This window comes from Haliaeetus albicilla, chromosome 21 (assembly GCF_947461875.1).
Source record: "Haliaeetus albicilla chromosome 21, bHalAlb1.1, whole genome shotgun sequence".
Classification (NCBI taxonomy): domain Eukaryota; kingdom Metazoa; phylum Chordata; class Aves; order Accipitriformes; family Accipitridae; genus Haliaeetus; species Haliaeetus albicilla.
In genome coordinates this window covers 16,598,729-16,615,114 of record NC_091503.1, presented here as the reverse complement: position 1 = coordinate 16,615,114, position 16,386 = coordinate 16,598,729, and positions in this window count along the sequence as shown.

The window sequence follows — 16,386 nt, the reverse complement described above, 5'->3', positions numbered from 1 at the left end:
ATCAGAAGAAGATTTTTTCATGCAGATAGTAAAGAGGATTCTGCCTGCAGATATCACAGCCATTCCAGGATCTCCACGTCTTGCTCCCAGCAGTTGCAGGAAGGCTGGCTGGAGGCAGAGGGTCTGCATGAGAGCTGAAGGGCTTTTCCCACTACATTCCTTGACAGGCGGGAGCACTCTCGGGGCAGGGCTTTGGTGATGCTGCACCTGAGTTTCCCATTCAACATTTCCAGAGCAGGAAGAAGCGGTGAATGAACATCTTAAGTACCAACTCTCCTGGCTCTTTCCCCAGAGGACTGCCAGCCCTATACACAGACTTTGTTTCCCAGGTCTTGATCTTAACTTGGAAAATACATACTGGATATAGATGTAATATGCATCAATTTTTTGTGTTGCTGCTAATATGCACTTCCACATGCTTATATATATGTACATTTATACCTGCATACATACTTACATATATGTATGTATGTGTACACACACATATACACATTCAGTTATTTTGCATTTGGGAAATATTTATACAGCATACCATGCCAAAAGTAAGAAATTTAACCCATCCTCTGATTAAGTCTTACCCATTATGAGGAATCTGGAAAGCAAACACATGAAGCATGCCTTTTTCATTTAAACAAATCCCTCCTGCTACAGATACTTATAAAAAATAAAATCCATTTATTGATTTGTAAGCAATTTCCTTGTGCTTGGTGGTGTATAAAGCATAGCAAGAGGTAAAAGTCATGGATTAGCTTCACATATAAGGGCTAGATCCAGAGCCCACTGAAGTTTTTCTCTGAAGCCAGTTCCAGTCTTTCCCCAGAACAGAGCAAGCTTTGAATACTGGGGACGAACTACTTTAATATTTTTTTCTTCTCCAAACTGAATATATTTCAAAGTGTTGCTAAATTGTAAGTAAGCTTTCCCATCAGCACTGCTACCATTTTTATTTTCACTGGAAAAACAGAATGCCTTTCCGAAATATAAAAAGACATATCCACTTACTTTTTATGTTAGCAAACTACATTTTTCCATAAACTGTAAAAAAAAAATAAAAATTATGTATTATTTCCTATAGTCCCTGCTGGAATGCTCAATCTGTCACTGGAGTTATTTGACTATTGATTAATTTTCAGAAATGTGTTGACACAAACCTTTCTGTGAAAAAGTCAGTTCCCTTCTCTTCCATTCCTGAACTAACATGTCACATTTTTGCCTTTTTGCATGATTAATGTTGTTTTGAAAGCTTCAAGAATCAATAAATATACTCTCAAGTGGATACATCTGTATTTTAAATGTGTCCTATTATCTTAGTTTTCTAGTCAATCTGCAAAATATGTTTCCTGTTGGACTTAATAGGTGTGAGCTGTGTGGCTAGTGATCACGTAGAAGGTCTGATCTGACTGGGTCCTTGCCATGAAACCAGATACTCCTTGCAGATTCAGGAACGTGGTGTATCTGGTAAGAGTTCCCTCCAGGACTCCAGGAAATGTGTTTCTTATCAGATCTCTTTTTTTTTTTTTCTTTTTTTGAAGTACCACTGTTTTGTCTTGCCATCCTGGAAATACTTTGCATGACATTGCACAAGATATAGCTGGTGCAATATATCTCCTCTTCATGTCTTTAGCCAGGAGATAGCTTTACGCTCTCAAATTCCTCTGGCTTCCTTAAATGTTCAGCGTATTCAGTGTATTGCAGGATCAAACCTTCAGTGGATATCCCTTGGGAAATCAAAAGAAAGATTCCTTCAAGCCAGCTAGCATCATATATATTCAATGAACACAAAGGGGATGAGACAGAGCATAATCCAGCATTTGAGGGATTTTACTGGCATGATACTGCAAGGATCATGTTAGTCCAAGCTGAGAAACACTGCAGGATTTGTGAGGGCTAAATGTGTGTTCTCTGTCAATGTAGGAATCTGCCCTTTACGTGGTCACAGTACTCCTGTTTCCTAACTCAGAATCAGAAACTGATTGCTGAACTTAATGAGCCTGGCTGGTACTAATCCTTCAACTTGCTGCAGTCTGGAGGAGGGAAAAGAAATATTTTACAGGCAGAATTTTTTTTCTCCTCAACAGATTTGATACTGCGTACTTGAAACTTTGCAGACGTATGGATTAGTCCCAGTCCCAGTCCCAGAAAAATAGATCAGTGGATGGGAATATGTCATAACCTGTAAAATCAATTTATAAATGTTGCCAGCAACTTACATTACATTTGTGGTGTCTCTGCAACCTCTCATACTATTCCGAAAGTTATTACATATCCATATAAGACTGTGTGTGCCTCCATGGTCTAAGCCATAACTAGAAAATTGTTATGCCACAGTAAATGCAGAATTTGAATGTAGGAGCAGCAATCCATTCCAGGAGAAAGATGGGCAGAGGAGTAGGAGGAAAACCTGCTGAAAAGCACAGTTAAGCCCTTTGTGCTGTGGAAATGAATCTGGTTTTGATGCTGGGGGCTCAGTTTGTGTTGATTCACAGAAGTAAAACAAGAGTATTCAGACAAGTGGAACATGATCTGATAAGCCTGGAAATGACTCTGCCAGGCTATCCAGCCTGAATGACATCCCTGTCTGTGTCCTTTCAGCACCTTTGATTTGAGCACAAGCTTCCCAGAGGAAGGTTTTTCCTGTGCATTCTGTCCTGCTTCACTACTTCACAAGCTCCCTGATGGGAGAAGCAGTGCAGGCTGATGGGAGAGGAGAGCTATACACTTTTCTTGAAGGGACAATATTTCTTCTGGGTTTTTTTTCAGCATTGTAACCTGGCTGTCCTTTTATTATGGTACAAACCGAGTCTTTTCCTTACTCTGCCAGCTTAAAATGGTAATGAAGTCATGCCTTTCATTTATTAGATGCTTGAACTCTGTGTGCGTACTCTTTATCTGTATATGGACAGATAAAACTAGAAACAGGTCTACTCGGGTTTTCTGTTATGAAGAAGATGAAACAATTTTTATAGACTTCCCAGAGTACAATTTCATTAAGGTAGATATCCATTGAATGAAAATTTTGCAAAATGTATATCCTTATTGCATGAATAAAATGCAACAAGATTTGTGCCTGAAGATTCATAGATATGAATAATGTTCACACAGTACAAAATTTCACTAAACTGAATATAAAGATTTATATTTGAACTATAGTCTTCCATTTGCACGATTTATTCCCTAGCAGTTGCATGACTGCATTTATCAGAAAGGGGCTGTTCTTCTTGGAAGGTAAAGCTTGTGATCATTTGGCTCTTGATCAGTGAAATGAACTGAATCTCATTTTCTGTGTCTGTCTCTTCCTATGTTTTTCACCCTCATATGCTTTAACTCTGGTAAGAAGAATACATATTTCAAATCAGGATATGAATCACCTGCCCATGAATCAGCCAAATACAGGCTCTGCCCCTAGCACCAACTTTAACATTTCTCCTAGACATGTTAGTTGTCCCATCCACAATACACATGGCTTTTAGAAATCTAAATGTTTTTATATGGAAAAGTAAATACTCCCCACTCTTGTTCTTTAAGCTTCATGGTGTATCAGATTGTGTGAGTGTTTACTTCTGAGCAATCGGGCATGTCATAGGTGAGTGGGAGATAGCAGTCCTTAGTCTTCCAACTCGTACTGATACCTTCAAAACTCTTACTGTGTACCCATTACCACTGATTGAATGGTATTGCCTTTGGAAAAGGGATCTTGACTCAAGTCTGAAAATTACTGAAGCTCAGGAGAACTTGGATCAGGATGCAAATGTGAACAAGTTGACTCTATTGGCCTATGGCAAATAATGAAGATTATCAATACAATCTCACTAATGTGACCACCTATCCCTGAAAGAAACCTCACTGACTGCTGCAATATCAGTTGCATTAATCAATTAACAAATAGTGCTTTCATCTTAATAAGAACGAACAGAATAGTCTTGAGTAGAAATAGCATGCTAGAATAGAAATAGCCAGATAACCATCTCTTTGTTAAAATAAAACAGTGTAGAGCTCCTCATACTTCTTCTAAAAACATGGGTTTGGTTTAAATTAACAACAACAAACAGTAAAGGGAAAGGATCACCAAAAGCACCTTTTTTTTTTCCTGAGTGATGCCTCTTCTGCAGCTGCAAGCACATTCATTTCTCCATAATCCCTAGCAGTGCAGAAGAAAGAGAGCCTTCAGGTGAAAGGTTACCTACATTTATAATGTCAGGCACTGAGACTGGTGAGGTAAAAGGTAAATGGTAATTTTATCATTAGCGTGCCTGACCCCTTGCCCCCACCATATCTCATAGGAGACGTTAAGAACGGCTCACCTGTCAAGATGCAAACACTTAAAGGTCAATGCGCACAGAAATCTTCAAGAGCTTACAACTGAATTGCTGACACCTTTTATTATCACCGCTTAAATAAATGATTCAAGTGGCAAGACAAGGGTAAGATTGGTTTAATGTCAAGATTTACACGAGGAATTCTTGGAGCATTATTTTCTAAACTCTGACTACACAGATACAATTTTTTAATTCTAGAAGTGTGTGAATAATGAGGTGCATTTCACATCATTTACAGGATTTTAAATATATATGCCTCTTTTGCAAGGGTTTCCAGCACTGCACAAGGAGGAAGTTTTGCTTTCACTGGAGCAGTGAATGCAGATTCCTGGATCCACTGTCATCCTAGTGTACAATGTTAGAAAACTCACTTGACCTCTGTGTGTCAGAAGTGGATAGTTATGACTTAAAAGGATGGGAGGATATCTTGCAACCTAATCAAAATTTTTTTAAACACTTGCTACACTTCATTGTTACTTAATGAAGTAACTGGGTAAAGATCCTTTCCTCTTTTTCCAAGTTGTTTTCACATTGAAATGCTCTGAAGTGTGGATACATCAGCACTAGGGTTTGGAAGAGCAGAAGGGTTCACCCATGCATGCAGTATCTGCGGGATCAACAAGTGTAATTCTAAGGGGTGAGTATAATTTACTCCTGACACTATGTACCACACCTCCTGTTGTTACTAAAAGGGCCTGTCAGGTATACAGGACCCCTGAGAGTGACCCACTTAGAGCTGATGCTCTGTAATACAAAAGCAATACCTTTGTACCGCTACTATAAAGGACAGTCAGATAGCAGTGGTGTGTGTTGATCAGGGCAGAGAAATGGACCTGTCTCTGATTCTGCTGCTTATCAGATGCTGAGTAAGTCATTTCTGAGTGAAGGTACTACAGTTTTAGGGAGCTCTCACAGCAATACAAAGAAGGAATGTGAAGCAGAATGGCAGAAGGTGGCTTATGCTACCTGAAAAGCAGACCTTACTCCTTTGTGCTGAACAGGTTCACAATCTCATTGCTCTGTAAGATCTCCTAGAATGAATCCCCTTTTTTTAGGGCTGTTACGTTGCTTGATATTTCCAGTGAGACCATACCAAACCTTGTGCAAGTGAGTTGCCCTGAAGGAAGGAGGTTTATTCTTTTTGGGGGGGGCAGCAATGGTGAAGTGAGAGGGAGCAGGGTCAGTTTGGCACTGATATGTGGTTAGGGCTTGGTGTTGCTTGAATGGTGAGTGGTTTGAGATTAGTGTACACGTTAAAGCTGCCTTACCTAGAGGGTTATAATTCTTGATCAGTAGAGGATACCCTGAGCATCCACCCCTATAAAGTAGCAATATTTTTAGTCCGACAACTACAAACACAGCAACTGATTATTAGTGTGTGATTCAAACCCTCCTACATCTATATCTCTTTTGTTCTCCCCACACAATGTTCACTGTTCTTATTAATCTGCTGTCCTCTGCCTTGTCTCCATCTGCTCCATCTCTCCTTGAATAATGTAGTGACTTCCTTTGACTTAGTGACCTTCAAATTTACTTCTCCAGGTAACGTTCCACATACTTTTCCCACATATTTCATGAAACTTCTTCCTGAAACCCTTGCATACCACTGAAGCTATCAAATGAAAAGCTTCATTTCTCCTTCCTGCATATCACCTATATCACTAGCACACTATGGTGCTTGCATTTTTTTTCCTGTATTATTTTGTGTCTGGCATTTTGTTGCTGTGCTGCATAATGAAGTAATGTAATAATGAAAGCAGGTTAAATGAGGGGAAAAAAAAAAAAAGACAGGTCCCCAATGAACGCTTAGCTCCCCTTCATAGCTAAAGAAACAGTGATCAAAAACAGGGACTGGAGTGAAAGTACAAACAGTGTTTTGAAAAATAGATTTTTCATAGAAGCCCCTGTCATCCAAGTGCTTTGCTAGGAACAACAGCAGGCGAGCCACACACTGCTGGCTGTTTGCACCACAGCAATACCTACAGAGAATTAAAGCATTGCTACAAAAGGTGCACCTACCGAGTGTAAGACTCAGGACAGACATCTCTTCCACTTCTGTTTTTGAGCAAATATCTTACTTTTTTTTCCTACAATGTTCTACTATACAAGATCTGGTGACTTTCTTTGGTTTCATTGCTGTAATGTAATTCTATTTAGAAACATATCAGTAAACGTTATTGCAAGGCTGCAATCTCACTTCGGCTTTCACATTTATAAAATGAGAGAGAATGTTACACCTGCAGAGGGCTGCTAGGTATACAGCTGAAATGCAGTTTAAGAAAGCATTTTTATATTATTTATTAATAATCCCTCTTTATTAATAATTATTAATAATTATTATTATTAATTGTTATAATCATTCTTACTCACTGTGAAGCTCAAGAACACTAGAGATTACTAAGTATTTAATTTCTAGTGAAATGCAGTATTTCATATTTATTTGCCATCCTCTGCTGAAAGTGCTTAGTGTCTGAAGGCAGACATTTTGGGAGAGAAGAAAAATCAACATCTATCAAAGTTTTTGGAATCACAAAGTCTTCAACAGAAATGGGAAAGGACTCTAAATCACTTAACACTTTAGGAAGGTTCATCTAAGGCTTGAATGATCTGGAACTTTGACAGGCAACACAGGACAGCAGGTTCTTCAGCTTGTTGAAAAGCATCAGCTTTCCCAATAATTCTGCATCCTTGGCTAGTGTCCCTGCTAGGATTTTTTCCATCATTGCTACCTACATGGCAGGTCCATCAGTGGAAGATAAAAAGCAATGGGAGCATTAATTTCATGCAGCCCTGGTATACTTAGTGCCACAGCATATAATATTATTAAAGTAGGGTTCTGCACGACAAGATGCCTAAAGCCTTAGTGACTGGTGGCACTTTCTCCACAGGAGCACCTGACTGCATAGGCAGAGCATAAGTAGACAGACATTCACACGCCAGGAGTATCAGAGATTTCACTGGAGCAGACCTCGACTGAACCATAGATTTAACTATGACTAACTTTACACAAGCAAGTTATCTCAGTGGGACTTAGACTTAGCCTGATGCTTAAGCACTTAGCTGAGTCAAGGATGTAATGAGTGAAGTGCTGGGATTACAGTTGCCATTTCATAAAAAGAACCATATAAAAATATATACTTTTGAAAGCAACTACAGCTTTCTACCTGCAGAGCTGCTTTTATGGAATTTAATATACAGAAAAAACCTGTATGAAATTCAGTCTTTTTTGCCTTGCAATTGTCTTGTGCATCAAAAACTTCTGTACTATCTCAATTTTAACCATGCGTGATTAAGATACTGTAAAATGGTTTATAACCATTATAAAAATATTTTCACCTGACCACCTGAGGAAGACACCTGGCAGTAATAAAATTGTTTTTACTACATGCCTTTCAGGACACAAGAGAAATAAAACACTTTCTTTTTTATGCAAGTATTATACAACTGTGCTTAAGCAAAACATCTGTTATGCCTCACCGAAATCAAACAGGCACTTTTTTATGTTGCTTGGTTGTTTTTCTTGTTTGTTTGTTTTGAATTATTTATTTTCCATACCATCAGAAGCATGCAAAGAGTAACCAACAGGTGAGATCAGCCTAGAAAACACTCTAAAAGCACAAAGAGATAAAGGCTTCCTCATTTCCTTACTGTGCAAAGCAATTTCTTTTAGGATCACAGTGGTCCCTATCTGAAATATGATTGCGAACATGTGCAGAACAGTCCACTGCCTCTGACACTAACTGGTTTCTTGCACATGTGGAAGTAGACTCCACTCAACATGGAAAGTAAGCATTGCATTGCTGCTCCTGTCTGGATGTTGACTTTAGGTAATAAAGACAGAAACTCTTGATTTGTAATACAGTACTGCTGATGGTACACCAGCTACTTACAGGTGGAATGTGACAAAATATACCGAACTCACCACCTTTTCAATGCTGAGAAGGTTAACAGATCTACTTGCACCTGTCCACAAAGCTGGAAGATGCTCCTCTGACCATTTCCAAGACATGGAAGAAGGCAGAGCTGCCTAGGGGCATACTCGCATTTATATCTGTTGATACATGCTGTCATAACCTCCACCATGGTGTAAAGCATATCTAATTCTGTATGCACAAGGAAGTAAAATTGAGAAAACCCTGGGCTGAGTATTCTGAAACATTCTTGGCTTGAGGGACCTGATATTCCATTTCAGGATCAGGCCCCCCTTTCTTTCCATGTATGCACATAGACTAATACAAAGTGGGTGCACATCACATGTGTCTTGATGTGGAAGTGTCTGATGCTTTCTTTTCCTCAATGGAAGTGCCAAAACAACAGTGCAAAGAAATGGAGCATTTGGTCCTAGCACTTCGGGATAATGGTTGCTCTTAAATGTATTTAAAAGGCTTCCAAGTATCTCTTTCCTCCATGCTTCTGCCTCCCCACAACACACTTTCTCGTGTACATTTGTGGAATCAGACCTCAGTGCAGTGGAGGAGACAGACAGTCAGACTAATGTATTCTAATACCTCCTAACACACACCAATTTTTCTTTGTTGTTTTGTTTCTTAATAATCTCCAAGTGCAAAATATGTAGGAAGCCACGCGTAAATTCTGGTTATAGTGTTGTCCCCTAAGAGACAAACACAGGCAGGGGTATTTTTATGGGAGAAAAAAAAGAACATCCAATTTTCCACTACAAAACAGGTGCACTCAGATTTTCAAAGTACATCGCACTTGTCTCTCTTGTTTACTTAGTCCTAATTTATTGAATCAAAACAAAGAATAGTACAGTTTGGTTTTCTGGCATGTTCATGTCCACAGCAAAAAGAAGGTCATTGCATTTGGGTACTAATCTACCAGTGCAGTAAGCCGTGATTAAAATGTCTCAGTAATGTTCTCACAAAGGCATTACAACTGTTTGAATCCATATCCATCCATGGCCAGAGAAGAGGGGATGCTAGTCTGGTTTGGTTAAATAGATATAAACTTATTCCCCAGTCAGTCAGCTAGAGCAGCAGCCTTGCATTTCAGCAAGCTAAATAAAAAGATTGCCTGGGGTCAGGATAAAAGCAAAGGTACGCAGGGCCATGAAATATTTTTTGCTGTTATCATTTCACTTCAGAGGACCCAACAGAGCTCTCACCGGGGATCATGAGTGACCTCAGCTCTCCCTATAAGTTTCTTATGCCTCTAAATTTATTATAATGTTCACCAAGAAAGTGAAGGGTTAAACAAGGAGGATAACTGGGGGGGAGTGTGTGGGTGGTGTGGGGAGGGGTGTGTTTTGGCTTTGTGTTATGTTCTAATTCTGTCAAGGATTCTGAGCTTTGGACAGATAAGCAGGGAGGGATGGAGCCCTAAGAATAAAGTGAAGTGAAGGTACGATGCAAAGAAGATATCTCTGTTCAACTTCTGGGTGAAGTTCTGTGTGCCTGAGCCACACTTCCCCTGCTGCCACTGCTGCGGCTTCTCTTTTTTTCCATAATCATCCCCGTTATGAGTCTTTGTTCACAAAGGTGGAAAACACGGAGGGCTCCAATGATGCATTATCACAGGTCAGAGAATGAACCACATAAATCTCCCTGGCATTTGCCTCCACACAATACCTCTAAAAGGACAGCAGCATTCCTTAAAGATGTAGCTTTTCCCCAGTCAAAGACAGCTCAACAAGGCAATGTACCTGTGGGCTTTTGCCAGGATAATCACCTTTTCCTCTCGCTGCTCCTTGGACAGCTCCGACCTTGTCTGCTTTTCTTCAGTCTGCCATGTTTTCTGTAATGAAGACTAGAATTCAGTTGTACATCTGGGACTAATAGCTTTTAAACCTAAATTATTTCTCAGCAGCAATTACAGTCAGGTTGTCATAAACACGCAAGCAGTGCAGTACAGAGAGGAGAGATGCCTTCACTGTTAAAGCCATTTCGAAAGCAAAACTTCAGTCAAATTTAAAGATGTTATTGTTGTTATAGTTGGAGACTGATGGAGCTGTCTTTGAAGACCATGTCAGTTCTGCAATTGGCTTAGTTTTAATCAACAGAAAAGAAACCTGGATTGTACAGGGGAGTGAGACTAAGACTATGTACAAAATGTCAGTAATCAATGGCAGTTGTGTTATTGTCATGACAGTATGATGGCAGTTCAGTGAAGCAATTATGACTTTTTCATTCCAATGAAAGCAAAGACTTTCAAAGAAATAATAAGGTTTACTATATATTACATGATTACCTACAATAGAACAGAACAGAAGAGAACAGAATAGAATAGAATAATTTTGCCATATACACCAAGAAAAATCTACTTTTTTAAATAAAGGCCATTGCAGGGGTTCTCTGCTGTTGTAAATGGAATAGCAACACTACTAAAGTCAATGCACTACTTTAGACCAGCTGAGTATTGGAAATTTGCAGCTTAATTTCTGATTACTTGCTTCACGTGTAGACATTACACTAGTGTTGAATGTGTGGAAGATATCAACATTCTCATTTTGTAGGACTCTAAATCCCCTTGCCTTGCACCCTGCATTGGAATGACCAGCTGTACATGGGAAGACAATAGTGAATTGGGTGCTAGATGAATACTTGTGATATTGCCAAAATAATGGCATTTGTTCTTAGGGCACTACTGGCCATATGGGACCAAGTGCAATACTGGCAGTTCCTACTGGCTTTGGGTCATCCATTGTTACACGTTTAGAGTGCGATATGTAATCAAGCGTAATTTAACTGGAAGCCCATTCACTTGCAAAGCAAAAAGTCCATGCAAGCAGTGACAGCCCCCAGTGTGCTACCTGTCCTGGTGTTGTAACTGGACTCATAGTAGACTTGGACTGTATGTTTAGGGAATATGGCTGGTGCAGACTTTCTTCCTGTCCATCCTGACAAGGATCCTACAGTCCTTGTGGGCTTTCTGGCAGACCTTAACAAAATCATTTTCCTGTTCTCCATTTCTTTCTGACAGTTTGACTACTTAACTGTAGAAAAATTAGTAAATGGGAGCCAATAGCCACAGGAAGTAGTAAATTGGCAGGCAAAGGTTGTTCTAGATATGCTGTTCTGTGTGTCTGGTGCAGAAGTGAATTCAACCATGAGACACAAAGCCATAGTGGAAATGGGTGTCATTATTTCTACTGTTCTCAGAACTATTTTTTTCAAAATGAAATCCTATTTATTTTGCACAATGCTCATGTATTTATTTCTCTCTTGCTTTATTTGTGCTTCATCCTGCTTCCTGAAGAACAGTTTTGCAGCTGTTAACATAAGCAGGATCTTTCCTTCTATTTCCAGACTAAAGATTGCACATATTTCTTTTCTAGGTGTTCTCAGAACAGCATATTTTCTCATCATGATGCCTCTAGACTGACTAGCAATCATTTTCCATCAAGATCAATTTTTTACTTATGATTTTTAAACAAATTTATCTAAATCACAAAACCATTTATGGCTGTGTTCTTCAATTCACTTATTTTACATTCTCTTTCATGAACATTCAGATCTGGTGATCAAAGGCTCTTAATTGGTCCCTTGTTAAAACAAAACTCTTTGGATGTTGGGCTTTGACTTCCTTTGCATTGCACTCACAGGATTATCTTTCTTTTAGTAATACAATATTATAAAGCCATTGCATTTAGTTAGTTCCAAAGCAGAACTGAAGGCTCTTTTTCAGGGTCTTCTTCCTTCTTACAATGCCAGTGGGAATGAAGTTTTTCTGTCGACCCTAACGTGCTGATCATACTGGCTCTTTCATAAACAGCTATGAGATACTTGGTGTGAATAATAAGAATAAGAATAAGAATAATGCTTACATTGAATTTGCTTTGCATGATGCACATCTCTCCCTGCAGCGTAGCAGGTTTTGCTAACCAATATTTCATGACAGCTGTATCTTACTTCCTGTGAACACAGCAAGGGGTCACCTGAGAGAAGGAGCCTTTGCACAATGAATTTAAAGGATACACACAATGAAGTTAAATGTATACAGCAAACGTTGGTGAATCTGAAAACAGACACAAAACAGACACATGGAATTCTGCATCCACCGGTAAAGGTGGTAACACAGCTGACTCCATGGACAAGAACAACATCTGCTGAGGAACCTCCAGTGATGGACATCAGGCTAATGATTTTTATCTGCTGATAACTTGGAGTGAGCAGCAGATTAGAGAGGAAGGTTAGAGAAAGCACAAGAAAATGAGTCTTTGTGCACACAGCTAGATTATCTACTGCTTCCAAAGCATTTTGGTTAATACTTTTCCTAATGAAGACCTAGGATAATTTCAGAACCAAGGAATCTCCAGGATGTGACAAATTAATCAAAACCAAAATTTTTTTTCCCAATGATAAACAAGTTAACAGGTAAGAAATAAGAAAAGAAAATTTCCTTCATCTCTTATAAGACTGTAAAACTGTAATGGTTGAAGTTGCATCTAACTCTCCTGTACAGCTGTACCAACCCCTGAAAAAGCACTGCTTCCAGCTTTTGCCTGCATTCTTTTTATCCCTGTTATCATGCTCTCACCAGATTTATCAAAAATATGGCATAACCAACCAACTTTCCACCCAGAAATACAAAAGTGCTGATCATACAAGTGTTTTCTGTGACTTTAGGTATAGCTGATAATAAAATGGTGCTTTGTACAAGGTGTCACCAGGTGTTTTGTTATTGACTCCAGTCCCTACCAGTAATGGTAACATTAATGTAATACAAAGGTATGTACCAAGGCTCCTTTTTTTTACTTAACAGGACTGATGCTTAGCTCAGCTGTGTCTTAAGTGTGTGCCTAACATAAAGTGTGAAGCTCATCTAATTTAAGTTCATAGAGCCCCTCACCTGTTCAAGGACATTTGCAAAATCAGGACTTGAATACGAAAGCCTGTCTTTTTAGACAAAATGAAGACTTGACAACAGTTTAGGGAGTTGTTATCCTCCCATTCCTACAAATTAATCTCATCAAAATACTTTGCCCATTTACCATCCTTTCTTTTGCATTAATTTGCTTACAGACCTGTTGTGTTTGCCAACTCCTCTGGATTATTGAGGCATATGTAAGAGTAGATAGAATGGAAATATGCTGTAATTAAAAGGTAAGGGATTGAAGACAGGAGCTTTACCTTCTTGTTTTCTACAAGCATGAAATACGTTGTCATTGTTTGATAAATAAGAAATTAATGCCATTAACACCTACACTCTCTTCAAACAGTTAAGGGTCATCCTTGATATGCAGCATAAAACATTCAGTACTGCTCAAGGTGCAACAGTGCCTCTTTGATTCACGATACTCATCTCCACAAAATATATCTGTATGTCTGTCATGTTTGTGCTACATAAGTGGAGCCACTTTAGTGTGCAGCTATCAAATGTAATTTTTTTTAACTGGAACAGCACTGCTTCACAAGTAAGTGTGCTATATATTAGATGAAGTCCTGAAAGAGAATAGTTTGGCCTTTATATAAGCACATGTGATGAATGAACAGTAGAATCAGCTGAGTCAGTAATCAATGGTTGACTACAAAATACATATGTCTGGGAATCCAATAAATTGATTTATTTTCAGAAATCACATCTTATGTTGAATGTAGTGTTTATCAGCATTAATCTTCAATACTGGCTGCCAGTGGGGCTGTAAGTTATTCATTTGTGTGAAGCTCCCTGATTGATGTTGTTCATACAAACTTCTATTCTCAAAGCAATATCTACATGGAAAAAACATTTCACCATGATTAAGAGAATTATTGATGTTTTCATTGTTAGACAGTAACATCTTGTCTAGGATTCACAAATAGTAGGAGATTCAGCAGCTTCAAGTTTTAGATATTTGTGGTGGTATTTTGGATTCAAATCACAGGATGAGACTCCAGGCAAAGCACAAAACTTGCAGTGCAAAGAAGCAAGAGATTCAGATAGCATTAATACAACTTTATGCCTTCACAGTTCTGCTTCGCGTCAAACCCTTGACACTTGCTGGTATGAAATCCAAGATGAGGCATTGAGAAACACTGTCCACACCCAGGGAAACATCCACATAGAGGAACAGTCACCTCTGACCTGCTCACTCTGCCCTCCTCTACTGCCGCATCCATGCCCCCACCACAAAAATAGAAAGCGCGAAGGGGACCTCCTTGGAGTGTTTTAATTCTTACGTTACAGACATTCTCTGTATGCCAGATAAGAAGCTTTTACCTCTCATTCAGCTAAAGAAAATAAAGCAAAAGAAGGCATTCCTATTTATTTCTCTGTCTTTATATCTACTTTCATATCCTAACCACCTATCCTGCTTATTTTTCTAGCCAATTTTTTAATTTCCTTTACAATATTTTAGCTTGTTTTCTTACAAAGCAGCTTTAGTTCTGTATCTTGTTCTGTCTGTATCTGTCTTTTCATCACATATTTAGCAATAGACATACATTACTGAAGGAAGTCTCTTGTTGGTTTTAAGGGATATTTGATTGTTGCTTTTTTATTGGTTGTCAAAAGGAGGGAAACTGGGAAGGTTATTTTCATTTAAATATATTCACAGTTTGGAGTGAAGTGTGAGGTCTGGCTGACCTGGTCAAATATTAGGATCCACAGGAATTTTAAAATAACATCAATCACATATTCCTCCCTTTTAGCCAGATAGTACACCTCGGATTTACATATTTTAGCTTCCCAAGGGTTAATTATTTTAGCTTGGTAGTCTAATTCTGAATATCAACCCTAGGTTTAAACCCTGGAGTGTGGATCTGAGAAATTGTCTTCTGCTAATCCAACTCCCCAGAGGCATTTTAGGTGATTACAGTCATTCTTGCTGTAATTTATATAATTATAGAAAATCTGATTTTTCTTGGTTGTCTTTTTTTTTCCCCCTTTTGTCTCCTGTTGCCTGGCCCGAAATAGAAGGTAGAGATTTCATTTATGCTGCTAGATATGTAAGTGTATGTATTGTCCCCAAGCTGTTGTATTGATCATGGGATGTTGTGGTGATGATTTACCAAGTGACATCTTTAGAAAAATATATCTGTGCTGAACTACCCATGCAGGTGTACATGAAAGTCAAGATAAGGGAATGAAACAGCATAACATGCATCATCACCCCTGTAAAATTGTGGCATATTGAATGATACCACTATGTGGAGGCTACACTCAGTGTATGTATTGCAATAAACTAGTCCAGTGAATAGGACTGGAACTTGTGGATGACTTCACAGAGGATTAACAGTGCAGTATGCAATGCCTTTCCACTCCAGGGGAAACAAGCATTGTGGGGAGAGGTTGTATTGTTTAATATGCCAGTTCATAAAGTTAAAAAGAGCACAAGATTTCAGGTTTTGAGTTGTGTCATCAAATTAACTTACATCCTCAGATCATCACTATTTCAAATACCCTAATAGGTCATTTCTGAACCTGAGTAGAGGGAAAGGCTTTTTCTAAGATAAGAAGCAAGAGGAGTGAAGTGATTACAGAACCTTGCTTCCTCACTTAACTCCTGGAACGGGTCATTGTGCAGGTGCCAGGGTCCTGGGGGCACTAACAGGCCCTAATGGCCTTGACCAGCCTCACTGGGTGCCTGCACCCTCCACCCTGCCCAGGTCATGACTGAGCTTCCTCTGCCTTCTTTCTTTCTTGGGGCTGTGTAGGAGCAGGGTAATCCTTGCCCTGTGCAGCTCCAGAGAGCACCAGACTTGGTGCATGCACATGGGCCAACTGGTGGAGGACAGAAGTCTGACACCGGCACCCTCCCTGCCTCTGGACTAAGTAGCGTGGCTGGACACAGAAGGCTGGACACTATAGCACAGGGGAGCAGAAAAGCATTTCATTCGTGATGGAAGAAAACCTGGATCTTGGATGCCTCTGAAATTTCCCTGTTGTCATAAAGACTTTTCTCCCATCTGTATCCAGAAGAACCTATCTTTCATTGCTCAAGCTGCCAGGAGTTGTCTAAACTCTCCTCACAGCCCTGCATCCTCATTTCAGACCATCTTTCTCTCATAATGCAGTACACATAAGTAAGTAATGTGCTGGGATTCCTAGTTTTCTGGTAGGTGTCCAATTCCATACCCAACCTATGCCAAGCCTTGAAGAGCTTGTATAAAAAAACCAAAAACACACAACA